General features: G+C 39.8%; 1 protein-coding gene across 3 annotated transcripts in view; it reads right to left on the bottom strand.

Moving 5' to 3' along the window:
• Dpys (dihydropyrimidinase) overlaps positions 1–13,907 on the bottom strand; it is a 76,355-nt gene that overhangs the window by 28,833 nt on the left and 33,615 nt on the right. The gene's annotated exons all lie outside the window — the stretch shown is intronic.

Raw genomic sequence — 13,907 nt, 5'->3', positions numbered from 1 at the left:
CCCTTCAGAAGCAGTATTCTCCATACTTATTTTATAAATAAAAAGACTGAGACTCAGGCTGAGTAACTCACCTCTAGTCATAAATAAGAGTCTATGTGACTTCAATACCAAGTGCTTAGCACTGTATATTGCCTCCCAATGCAAGTGATCCATGCAGAGAGCACGTCTGGAGTCCAATGCATATTTAAACAAAATTTTGCCCCATCTTCTTTTAAGATACAAGAGTATCTTAAAAGGGAAACATAACATGATAGGATAATTAGGGATAAAAACAGATCGGCAATACTTCAGAAGAGGGTTCCCGACACCTGTGCATAGCTGAATTTATGTCTACACAGGAGAATATACTTATCAGCACCCATTTCTATGCAAAACCTTTTCCCCACCCCAAACAGGCAAGCAAAGAATGAATCAACTTTAAGGCATATCATCATGCTTTCTTTTAGGCCTTGCACAAATTTATTCTCATAGTTACCAGAAAAGCAATAAACAAGGCATGGGAAGAGTAGTAGATTTACCAAATATTCTGGCATTAGAAACACTGATATATTAAAAACAAAACAACTTGGGTCTTTTACTATATCACTGAAAACTATTCTTTATCATTCCACTTTTTTCTTGTCTCTGGCTTTTCACCTAAATAAATGAGGTAGAATTACTAATTAGGCTTAAAATGTCATCATAAAGAAAGACGTTCTAAGAGATGGGTTTCCTAAGTCCAGAATTTTAAAGACCACTATTTCACAGTTCTGATCTACCAACTCTGTACAACCCTATTCATTTCTGGTTTGAGGGGAAAAGAAAGAAAGAAAGAAAGAAAGAAAGAAAATGGAGATGTCATCTTGGTAGAAGAATGTAGAAAGTTCCTTTCCATCTGTGGCTGTATAACTGACTTATTCATTTAGTAGGTGTTTATTGTTCACCTACTCCATGCCAAGTACTGTTCTAAGTACTGCAGATGAGCAGTGAAGAAACAGATGAAAATTCCTGCCCCCACAAAGGGGATACTCTAGTTAGGTTATTTCTGAATTTGCAAAGACCTCTTTGATAAAAAGGTTATTTATTTATTTACTTATTTATTTATTTTTTGTACCAGGGATTGAACCCAGAGGTGATTAACCACTGGGTCACATCCCCAGTTCTTTTTATTTTTTATTTTGAGACAGAATCTGCCTAAGTTACCTAGGACCTTGCTAAGTTGCTGAGGTGGGGTTTGAACTTGCAGTCTTCCTGCCTCAGTCTCCCAAGCCGCTGAGATTACAGATGTGCACCATCAGGCACGGCTTTAAACATGATTCTAACAAAGTTGACATGTCAATATTAGTAACAAGCATATGGTGCTTTACAATTTATTCAGAACACTTTCATGTAACTATAGCATTTATTTCTCAGTAGAACCTTGGAGAGTTTGCAAGAAATGTGACAGACCATTTAAATAAAAAGACAAATAATATTATGTTACCAAAAGAAAAGTGAACAATAAGTGTGAATAGACATTTCTTTATCAGAAAAAGTAAAACTCAATGACAAATAAATGAAAAAGTGTTCAACCTCCTTAGTGCTCAAATACATACAATTTGCAGCTGAAAGGTAACAATTTTTACCTATTGAAAAGGAAAAGTCAAAAGAAAAGATGGTGCTGTGTCAAAAGATTGTACCATTTGATACAGTAATTCTGCTTTTAGTAAGTCATCCAATGGAAATACTCAGAATTTGGTTTTAAAATGGCAAAACAATTAAAAGCTGTAGAAGTTACCCATTATTATGAAACCTAGATGAAGGACCTAGCATGGAGAAATTTGTATAAATAATCTTCCCCTGAGGCCACTGTTCCATGCTGTCAGGCCACCAGCGGCTGTGCATCAAGGATTGTACAATACATTTTTGGATCATCCAAAAAACATTCACTGGCCCTGCACAACATTACTTCCAAGGGGCATTCTACTGAAATTGCAGTTAAAACCGTACCTTGCTGGCATGCCAATTACAAACTAAATGTGTACTAGAGAATGTTTATAAACAGGGATGAAACTATGATTGACAAAACAAACTGGCATTCTGAGTCTATTGTTGATTTTTCTAAGCTGTATTTTCTCTAGGATCCCACATTATCGAAGTCATTCACTTTGATACCTCTCTGTCACTTTGTACATGATAATGATATTAATGTTTCTTCCAGTTTTACTGTATACCACACGCCATACTGCAGGTATTAGCTACTTCCAACCACCCTCAAAGGTTGGCACCATTGTTCTCATCTCTACATTTTACTGAAGAGAAAAATCTACATTTTATTCAGGAGAGGGAAGTAACCTACCCACAGTCAGGCAGCTAATTGGGCACAATTGGGATTTGACTCCAATTACTGGTTCTACTCTGAATACCACGCCCTTAACCATGGCACTGCACATCTTCATCTTTTGCCTTATACTATAGGCATTGCCTTATACTTCATCTATTGCCTTATTGTCACTGAATTACTTATCTGTTCAATCAGATTGCAAGTTCCTTAAGAATACAAAATTTTCACCCAACTTTGAATACAATGTATTGCACTTAGCTGCTTGGGTCACAAATGTCCCTCTTCTCTCCTCTCCCTCACTCCATTTTCAGTCTTTTGCCACATTGTTGGGGAGCATTATCCCTCTGGAGAAAAAAGATCTCTTACATCATTATCTCCCCCCTTTTTCCATGCCTTCGTCTTGTCTGAGGTCTCATCCTCTCAATCCAGACTCCAACAATAACCTCTGACCTGGTTCCCTGACTCCTATTCATCCCACACACTCATTGCCCTAAAATCTTCATCAATCAGAATCCCCAACTGATGAGCTCAGGCAAAGACTGAAACTCTCAGGTCCTAGGGTGACCCGATGTGGGTAGAGCTCCTAGACAAGCCACTTTTGATGAAAAGCATCCTCCTGGGGTGACAAACCACATCACAGTTAAGTCTTGGACTGAGGTTGTTTCTAAGGACATGGAATTTTCAGTCCTAAACTGGGAAAGTCCTTGACAAACCAGGGTAAGTTGGTTGCACTACATCTTCCCAGTCTCCAAATCCCTTGTTCTTTATCATCACGTACTCTACAAATATCATTTTCTGCTTGTGCCATGTCAAGACTGGAAAGGGCAGATTTAGATATGCTCAAGGCATCGCTGAAGGCATTCAATTGCTCAAGCTGTGTGACATACTTCTCCACTGAATCTAGCATTCTAGGGTAACAAAGCCCTGGGCAATCTGGTCAAGACGCATCTTATCTTCAACTCCTGAACCCTTCCCTCTCTCATGTCTGAATTACCCCTTGAATATATCTTCCCCACTTCTCCTTCTTTAACCCCAACTTCTCCATCTGGATGACTTTTCCATTCCTTGTCCACCTATCCAGAGTCACCTTCAAAGATTCTGCTAGTTTGATGCTGTTTCCCAAAACCAAGCGCACAGATAAGTCAATTCAATATTTATTTGGACTGCTCAAGGATTCCGGCACATGATCCTTTCCCCCCACTTCTTGAACTGATATGCTGAAATGTTTTGTTCTTCTGTCCCCAAAATTATTTATCCTTTCCCATGTTTTTATCTTGTCTTTCCAAACAAAACACAGCCTCTTTGATGGCAGATACTATACCTTATATTTCTTTTCTGTCCCCCACATAGACAGAAATGTCTTATATACACTATGCATGCAATAAATATGTTAATAGGTAACTGACTGATACGTTCTTTCTCCCCCCACCATGGAAGAAATCCAGCAACTCTTCTGCACTGATAAATGCTCCAGTATTTTTTTTCACATGGGTAAATTGCCTTCTCATTATTCTGCCTCTAGAATCTTAGCTTTCCTTAAATGCCTGGCAGGAGAATAAAACTGAGAGCAAAATAGGAACATTTCCTGGTGAGAAGAAAAGGGCAGAATCATGGGATGGGGTGGTGGGATGGGGCTGATGGGAAAGAAAAGAAAACAGAAATGGAAAGAAACTACTGTTAAGAAATTTTGGAGAGGAAGAGAGCACTTCAAACATAGGGGAAAAAATATGTAGAGAAAAGGCAGGGGGAAAGGACTTCACAGGAAAGGAAAAAAAAAAAAAATCCAAAGCTATCTGTATTAGATGACATCCAGAGAACCATGTGCAAAAATCCTGGCACCAATGCCAAGCCTTGCCCTGAGAGGGGCAGCCTGTCCGACCCTGCCAGAAGGCGCGCTCAGTGAGCTCTGCACAGATGGTGGGCTTTGCACACACGACGGGGGAGGCCCCTCCATGCCTGGACAGCTCGCAGCCCCAATTACAGGACTAAGGCAGGCACAGTGAACCGATGGAAAATTTCCTTCAGGCAATGTAATCGTGGCATAAAAAACAATATTGATCCATTTGCCTCCCAGCCAAAGAGAAATCAAGTTAGACAAAGGAAATTAGGCAATAGGTTTAATGTGATTCCAGTCGCAGCTGCAAAATAAACCTAATGTACCCTGACTCTCCTTCCCCAGCTCTCTCTGGTGTGCACAGCATGGCCACGCTTGTGGGAGGGCGCTGAGTAGGTGTTTTGCAGGCACATGAAATCTTTTCAACTAAAAAGTCAATTGCCTTCTGGTGTCCAAAGAAGTCCCACTGCCAGCAGGATGGGCTTGGGACAGACATCAGGAGCACTGGCAGATTTGCTGGGATCCTTGCCACTCACTGGTCAAGTGCACACTCGTAACCAAGGACAGACGTGCGATCTGCTGCCCAGGAGCTTGGCGAGAAAACACTGACCTTGGATTCATGATTCTCTGCTTATACGTGAAGAGGTCAGGAGCTCAAGGCCCGTGTATATTTGTATAAAATATGTGTGGTTGTAATTAGAGACCCTGATTAAAAGGAAACAGTTACATACCTGTGTGCATGTGTCTGGAGTGAGTGCCAATATTCTATATTTCAAGGACTCAGCGTGCAATTAGATCAACAAAATAGATACAGGCTCAAGTCTAAAAGTGAATATTAACTCTGTCACCTCAGAGGATGGGAGGGGGTCCCAAGCCTGAGTTGCCTCCACTTCCTCCCCATAAAAATTTAAGAACATAAGGACCCTGGAATTCTCTCCAGGTACTGATAAGAAATTTCCTTTGATCCATTTTCACCCTGTTCTCTGTTTCTTCCATAACCAAAAGCCCATGTTTTTAAAGTAACTAGCCAGAATTAGGGGTGAATTTGAGACCAAAAACAGAGTCATTAGACCCACAAAACATTCAATCTGAAATAAACCATGTTGGTGTGAGGCCTGGCGATGCAGGCTGGCCACTGACTCTGGAAGGCATCTCTGTCAAGCACTGCTTTTTCAGGAAGCACAGAGAAATACTGAGAATTTCCTTCCTCCCTCCCTCCCTCCTTCCCTCCCTCCCTCCCTTCCTTCCTTCCTTCCTTCCTTCCTCTTTCTTCTTTCAATTCAAAGGGGGAAAAATGTGAAATGCAGATATTAAATCAGTTCCAAGAGTAGATAAACAAAGTCTAGAACAAAAATTTCAATCACACATTTGTTCACTGTCCCAAGACTATTGGTATCTGGTTTATTCACTCAAGTAAGTATTGAGCTTCTATATCTACCTAGAAGTATACTGGAAGACAAGCAAATGCCAAAAACAGAGAAACATAGAATATATGTCAGGTAGGAAGATATATACAGCAGGTGCTTAGATAGGAAAGCTGGGCCCTTATACACGACCTCCCCTTGGTGCTTCCTTTCTGCCTGATTTTAATACTGAAAATAAACCATGCTTACTCTGGCAAAGGCAAATGCTATGATTCATTTCTAAGCTGCTTTTCTTTTATAATTTGGAAGAACATGCAGCTATTACTAGTAAGGTCCCCAGAAATGATTCCTAGTTCCTTGAAAGGTTTAGTTGCATAAGAACATGTTTAAATAAACAGCTTGGAATAAATAGTGGTTAAAATTTTACCATCTGTAATCAGCAAAGTGAGGTTTCTTTTGTGCAGAATCCAAGATTTTTCTTTTTTTAAACAGATGTCTACTTAAGTCCACAAAATGAATATTATGTGATTTGTTTGACCAGTTTAACTGTAAATAATTTTTAAAAGATGTCAGCTTTGGGGGCATGGAAGAATTCTGATTTCATCAGACTACCTAGGCTGAGAGAATCCAACCAAGCTTCTCAACTTCAATCATCTTGGTGAAAATAGGAGGTAGATACAAGAAACAAGGGAGATGGAGTTTTTATATGAAATATAATTTTGGTATATTTGGGTGCTGTCTGAATTAAGTCATTACACAATGACTTCTGAATGACAAGGCTAGCTTGTAGCAGCTCCCACTAAACCACAAATTGACCCCCTAATACTAACTGACTACCTGCTAAGTTCCAAGTACTATGGAACACTAATTATGTACCAAGCATTTTATAAACACTATCTTAAACACAGCAATGCTATAAAATACACATCAACTTGCCTTTTTAACATGTCAAGAAATTAAAATTCAGAAAAATCAAGTAACATTCCCAAGGTTATCCACCCAGTTTGCAAGCAGCAGAGGAAGAATTCAGCCCCCAAAACTTTCTCTTTGGTACTTTCTCTGTGGAACTGCAGGCTGGATTCTGGGTGGATTAGCAAAAGACACTTATTCCTCAACTTCACTATCATCTCCCAGAAAATTGTCAAAATTACCATAAAAATCTGTGGAGATGACTACATGAACCCCCCCCCCCCCATAGCTGCACAAAGCACAACCTGGATCAACTAAAGCAGCCGCCCCACGCCATGTCCCTCCATGAACTCACACAGACAGCACTGTGAAAACATCACAGCATACATCATTCTCATTTCCACTCATGCACCTGGACGAGGCCTGCATCCCCCACCTCCTCCCACACAGTTTGGGGCCGGGGCAGGGAGGAGTTATTATAAATATTCTTAGAATCAGGCATTGAAGGCCGTCTTCAGGTTGACCAGCTTTTAAGGCAGAACAGCAGGTTTCTGGGCTGCCGGGAAGGTGTGTATGTGTGCACATGCTGCTTCTTTGGAAGAGGAGGATTATGGCATAGAAATGAAAAGACATTCAATGCTCAAGTTCAAGGGGAAAATGCCTGGTAGCTTCTTTAAAACCGTTACTGGTAATAAAGCCAAATTCACAAGTCATAAGCATCATTATTTTGCCAAGGAACACCTTACTCTTCATTTCTTCTTTCCCCCACATGCTACAGTTCCCACTACTAGAGGATGAAAGTCATTCTTCCCTGCTTGATTTCATCCACAAGGCCCTTCTAGGATCTAGAGGGGCATATTCATAAGCTGCAAGTCATTACTCTTCACTGGATATAAAGTTAAATTCATTTATCTCTATCTTCATTGAGAAAGTGAAGGAAATTAAGCAGGAAAGACAGCACAATGCCTACAAGAACGGTGTATTCAAGGTCAAAGTCTGCTGTAATCGAGTTTAAAAAAGTAATAAACTAAAATAACTGGGATCAAAAATACGCCTGCTCGACAGAATCCAGTGCAGCTAGAAGTCTTCATTAAATGTTCCAGTGCACACAGTGTGTTGGCTGCATGTTTGTGTGCTTGAGATGCTGTGAGATACCCTGTAGTTCATAAATACTGAAAAGGGACAGTTGCTATAGTAACAAAGTGCTATTTAATGAATACCGAAGAACTGAAGCTTGCAGGGTAGCCTTAAATTGCCAGAACATGAGTTACTGCTGCTGCTGTGGGTTTGCAACTTAACTTACATGTCCTCCTCGCTAATAAGATTTTTAACCAGTTGGTCAGTTTGGCTGATCTCTGTTTTTGCCATAGGACACCACAACATCCTGCCTTAATACCACATAAAAATAATACTCTTGATTTCTTCCCCCAACTCCAAGTACCAAAATATTTAGATAGGGGATATGTCCTTAAATTTAAAGCTTTGACCGAAGTAGTGGAGCATTAGGGCACATACCTCTGTCACAAGCAATAGACACTGGCTCAGTGAGCCGTCAAGCTGAATATGGCAGACTCTTAGCTCAAAAAAAAAAAAAAAAAAAAAGTGTATGCTCCCTTTGCACTGAATGCAGTGTTTTTTTTTTTTTTTTTTTTAATTGTGCAATGACACAGAAGAGCTACTGCAGTTGATTTTTTGCAGGAACTTTTACCAGCCAGTAACGTCCTAGGTAATCTTTCATCAGTATATCCAAACCTTTCTTTGAGGCGTCCACTCCCAATTCTCTCACACCATCCATCACCACATGTCAAATGCTCACCCTGGAATTATCCAGCTTTTCACACGTTTACAAGGGGAAAAGAAAAAAAAAAAAGAAAGAAAGAAAGAAAGAAGAATAAGCATGGCTACCTTGCTTCTTTCTTTCTACCGATCTCCCCTTGATAACTTTGATGCAGTACATTTTTAAGGTTACAGATTGTGTGGCAAGCACACTTATTTCTACATGCCGTCAATAACGAAATGAGAATAAAAAAAAAACAAATGAAAACATCCATGTGCCATGAAGCCAAAAATCATTAGCAAGTGCATCTGTTCTCCAGAGGCTGGTTTGTTCTTGCATAACCAGCAGCTCAAATGGCCTGGTTGGAACCACTGAGCTCAGTGTGGGCCATGGGCGCCCCCTTGAGGATCTGGGTGAAATGCGTGTTGCTCTCATTTGAGAGAACGACTCAACTGGGCCAATTGTTTTTGTTAAAATAATATAAGGAAATTTTGCAGAAAAAATTTGGCCACTATCTAATGGTGTGGTCAGACAGAAAGTCTGAAAATTACTAGCCTTCAGTTAATATTACAATCAGGTAGGTAAAATAAAAGGAGGAAATTCTTGTAGAAAGAGAAACTTCCATAGATATATTCATTTATTGATTGATTAAATAATTCTTCTCCACGGGGTGAGATCTATTTAAAATTGCTTTGTCTATAATAAACAAAATAAAAAATGCAGACAGCCCATGACCTCCTCACCTTCCTTCTCCCTTCTGCAGCCTGAAATTATTCTGTCTCATATAATTCTCAATCGGTAAGTGCTTCCTCACAGATCTCGTCGTTGCTGCATCAATTTCCCTCACCACCACCTTAGTCCTGATCTCAGGGGCAGATACTTCTCTCTCACTCTTCTCTCTCATGTGATTTTATGCCTATGACTGTTCTAACACAGGAAAGATCCTTCTTCTTTGAACTTCAACAGCATCTTCTTTCTGATATTCCTAACACATACTTTCTTAGACTGAGAATATTTGACTTTCTGTCTCATCTATTCTCTCTAGACTGTCAGTTTCCTAAAGTCAGATCCAGGCTCTGTACAACCTTGTTCTCAGGGTCTGGGTCCCAGGAGTACTCCAGTGCAAAGTAAATCCCTGAATGAAGGTGCACATGAGGGCAGTTCTCATAGAGCTTCATCTCTTCTCCCAAAGAGCTCTGCTTAACAAATCACTCCCAACCTCAGAAACAAAGGGATGTTTAAAGAAAACAAGACCAGTAAAACAGTGCTTCCTCTTGTCCTCAGAAAATCCTTTTTATTTATACACATCTGAATTCATTCACTCTCCCAACAGTGAATTGGTCATGTGCAAGAAGTTCAAAGCATGAAATGGGGAAATGTTGTTCTGACTTTTCTCCTCCCCACAGCTGTTGCTGAACACAATATTTCCAATTTTCCTGATGCCGTTGCTTCATTGCATCAATCTTGAATGCAGTGTAGAAGGTTGTATCCTTCTCTGTGCTTCTGCTCTGTGCAGAACTGGGCCAGGCCCAGGTTCTACAGAATCAATTAAAACATCAAATAGGGCACAATTCCCCACTCTTTAAGTATAGTCTGAACATGGTGACTTTCTCCATTCAAAGTACAGTATAGAAATTTGAGGAGTTATACTGTGGAGAAACCTGGCACACACTACCTCAGCCAGGTCAATCAACAGTACCAGCCACCTGTGTCACACCATCTTCATGTGATGTAATGTCTGCTGTCTTCCTTCCCCAACCTGTGCTAGCAATGAGGACAACATAAAATCACAACTGTTTTAGTCAGCTATTTTGCTGCTGTGACTAAAAGATCTGACCAGAATAATCTTAGGGGAGGAAAAGTTTATTTGGGAGCTCATGGTTTCAGAGGTCTCAGTCCATAGCCAGCAAGCTCCATTCCTGGGGGCTCAAGAGAAAAGGAGGCAGATAATCATGGTAGAAAAGTGTGGCAGAAGGAAACATTTCACATGATGATCAGAAAGCAGAGGAGAAGTCTTGCCAGATATAAATATATGCCAAAAGCCACACCCCCAAAGAACCACTTCCTCCAGCCACACCCCATCTGCCTCCAGTTGACACTCAGTTAATCCCATCAGGGGATCACTGATTAGGTTAAGGCCATGACCCAAACCTTCTTGCACTGTCTCACATGTGAGCTTTTGGGGATCCTCTCACATGCAAACCATAACAACAACACATGATATTCTACAGAATACTGGACCAGCATTCCTCTAAACTACCAAGATCATCAAAAACTAAATCAGAGAAACTGTCATAGCTCAGAGGAGCCTAAGAACACAGGATGACTAATGTAATGTGAGATCCCAATGAGATTCTGGAGCAGAAAAGGAATATTAAGTAAAAACTAAGCAAATCTGAATGAGGTATGGATTCTAATTAAAGTAACATACCAATATTGGTTCATTAGTTGTGACAAATCTTCCATACTAATGTAAGATAATAATAGTGGAAAATAGCTGCGAGGTGCACCAAACTTTTCTGTACTCCCATTTCAACTTTTCTTAACTATTGCAGTGATTTGGAAATAAAACATTTATTTTAAGAAATGGAACTCAAGATTATTAGTGAGGAGGAAGTGAATAAGAGACCAAAGTACAGTATTGTGAGTGGGTGTGTGGGATTCACAGAACTCAGGACTGAGATGGGAAGAGGAAGATGCTGAGGATCATGAGATAGTATGTGGGGACAGTGGGAACTCTGGATGATGCCTGGGCAATTGGAGAAGGCTAAAAATATTGTGGCACATCAGAAAGGTCCCTGTCGAGGTCATCAGCATGAAGTCTGGTCGGGAACAGCCACGCCAGCCAGACAAGCAACTTTCTCATAAGAAGCAGGCCAAGAATAGAGAAAGCTGGGACTGTGATCGACCCAGATAAGGACTCAGCATAGTTTCTGCGATAGTCTCTCCCTTGTGATGTGAACCACCATTAACACACTTTCTTCCAGATTCGTTATTCCATGAAGACTCCTCCTCAACTGCCCGGCTTCTCCTTTGCCCACATTCTGTAGTGCTCACATGGGAATGATATTTGACTATTTGATAATGACTATTTGATAATGCCAAATAGTCTGGTGGGGGCTTTATTAAGTCAAATACGTCAAAGAAATCCAAAGGGGAATAGATCAAGTCAACATACCTGATGATATTTCTGCATTTTTCCCAAAAGACAGTAAAATAAGAAAAAATGAAAATATCTCTAGTATTTAAAAAAAAAAAAAAAAGATCTGAGGTTCAGAGAATTAGAGCCCTGTGGCTCATCTGTCTGTGTGGTCACCTCGGGCAACGGATCTGAGAACACCTAAAACTGAAAATATTCCCAAAAGCATGACACTGGCCTAACTAGAAAAATATAAAATAGCTATCATCACACACATTTTGTCTTTGTGTAACACTTTCTCAGTTTACAAAGCATGTCTACATGTATATACTTTATGGGATTCTAACAAAAACCTTGTGAGGTAGGCATGACAATTTTGAGCAATCTCTTTTTACATATGAGCAAGTAGATATACAGAAACTTTATTTAGTTTTATTTATTTACTTATATTTGTGGTCCTGGCTATTGAATCCAGGGCCTCATGCATTCTAGGCAAGTGCTCTGCCACTGAGCTACACCCCAAACCTTACAGAGACTTTAAATGACCTTGGGTGGAGCTCAGGCCAGCACCTGCATAGCAGACTCTTGAATTTGAGCTCATCTTTATTATGCCTAGCACTGAGGAGTCCTAGACTAAAAGTAAGAAAGAATACCCAGTAGTACAAAAGTATACTTGAATTACTAAAGAAGATAGTACTAATAATTAAAGGTCAAATATTATATATAATGTTATGTACATATTTATAAAATTAAAGGCCAAATCTATATCTATATACCTATACAAGATATATACATATCTCCATATATCTATATCTATCTTTATTCAAAATGCCATATGTGAAAATTTAAAATTTGATTTCTGTATCATTATATAAAGTAAGTTATAATAACTGCCCTGTTGTATAAGAAATGTTTCAAAACTGATGAAAGAGACAGAAAGAAACTTAAAAGCATAGAACCTTTTGGTTTGACCTTAAGTTAGTTATTCTTAGACTAGAAATGAGGGAAATTAAGCAGGTAATATATAGATCTGAAAAAAATAACTACCTATCTGGATCATTACGTACTATTCTGAAACAACTGAATAGGAAAGGAAGGACAAAACAATGTTATAGAAATCAGGAGCTGGAACTTGGGAGAAAGTGATCTAAATTTGTGTAGTCTAAAAACATGACTCAAGGAGACATAATCACAGCCTATAAATATCCTCCAAGCAGCAATATGTGGTAAATAAAGCAAGTGAATTATTCACAACCGTACGTTCCGGTCATTTCTCTTTGTCCAGTTGCCTAAGGAAGACAATGCTTTACACCCGAGCTGGTGTCGTCCTCAGAAATTAAACTAGCCAGGAAGGACTCTTAAGGCTGGGCCCTGCTGGAGGTACCCAGGTGTAGGGTTGGAAAGGATCACACAGAACGACTTTCTGAGGCGCTCTGGGTATTGGAAGTGAGACTGGCTCTCATTCAATAGAGTATTTTCATCTCCCCAACCTCCCTTCCATAAGGAAAACCAAAGAAAAGAATCAAATCCAAAAATGGATTTATATTTACTGGCCCACCTGAGTGGAATTAAAAATGGAACATGAACAAGCAAGTATAATATGAAGTGCTCTACTCTGATATCAGGAGATAGCGTGCTATGAAATCTCACAGCAAACACACGAGTGTCAAAAGTCAGAGCCACAGGGTCAGGGTTCTCAAACCTGCTGCTTACATTGTATGGCAGTTATAGTTTTCTCGTCACTATGAAGCAATCTTATTTGTCTTACCTGCTAAATCACATTTTACATATTGAAGTATTTTTAAACCCACCATGAGCCATGCAAGTGCAAATTATTCCTAATTATTATCATTGTTATATCTCTCCCGGATATTGTGCTTCAAAATCATAATTTTTCATAAATATTACTTTCATATGATAGTTTTCTCCCTTTTGAAAACTTCTAGGTTTTCTGATTAAACCTCATGGTCTCCCTAAGCCACAAAATGTTTCAAAAAATCTACCTTGCCCCAGCTCTTGGAGCTGCCTAAATAGTTTGAATTACAGCAAAGGTGACCCTGGGCAAGAGACAGCTGGGCACACACCAGCCTACTGCAGAGTGGTATTTAAAATACCTCAGGTTCTCTAAACGTAGCATGCGCAATACATCTGCAGATCATTCCAAATCCAAGCAATCTTTTTTTCCATTGCTTTCCCAAGCAAAATTTTCCTAGCCTAGTAGAGAAGATGCCCACATTGGTTTACTAGGTATTGAGTCCTTAATGGTCAGTAATTCCTTGTTAACATAATAACAAAGACTTAGAGTTGTACTTAGTTGGTGTCTAAGGATATTCATGTAAATAAGATGCTTGTGCTACCATTTACTGTTCTGCATGGATCATTAACCAGCAGTGAGGTGTTATGGCAAAGTATTTGGCTAACGGCTACTTGGCATGACCATGGCCTGCCAACCATGTGAATTGGTCCCTGGGTAGGGACAATGAGTGTCCAGGGGATAGTGCTTTCTAAGAGACTACCTGGGGCTGGATTTAGGTTCACAGCCATGGTTAGTTTAGTTTTCCCCAGGGGGCAGTCCTGAAGCA

The sequence above is a fragment of the Sciurus carolinensis genome, chromosome 1 (genome assembly GCF_902686445.1).
Source record: "Sciurus carolinensis chromosome 1, mSciCar1.2, whole genome shotgun sequence".
Taxonomy (NCBI): Eukaryota; Metazoa; Chordata; class Mammalia; order Rodentia; family Sciuridae; genus Sciurus; species Sciurus carolinensis.
This window is presented reverse-complemented; position numbering and strand designations above follow the sequence as displayed.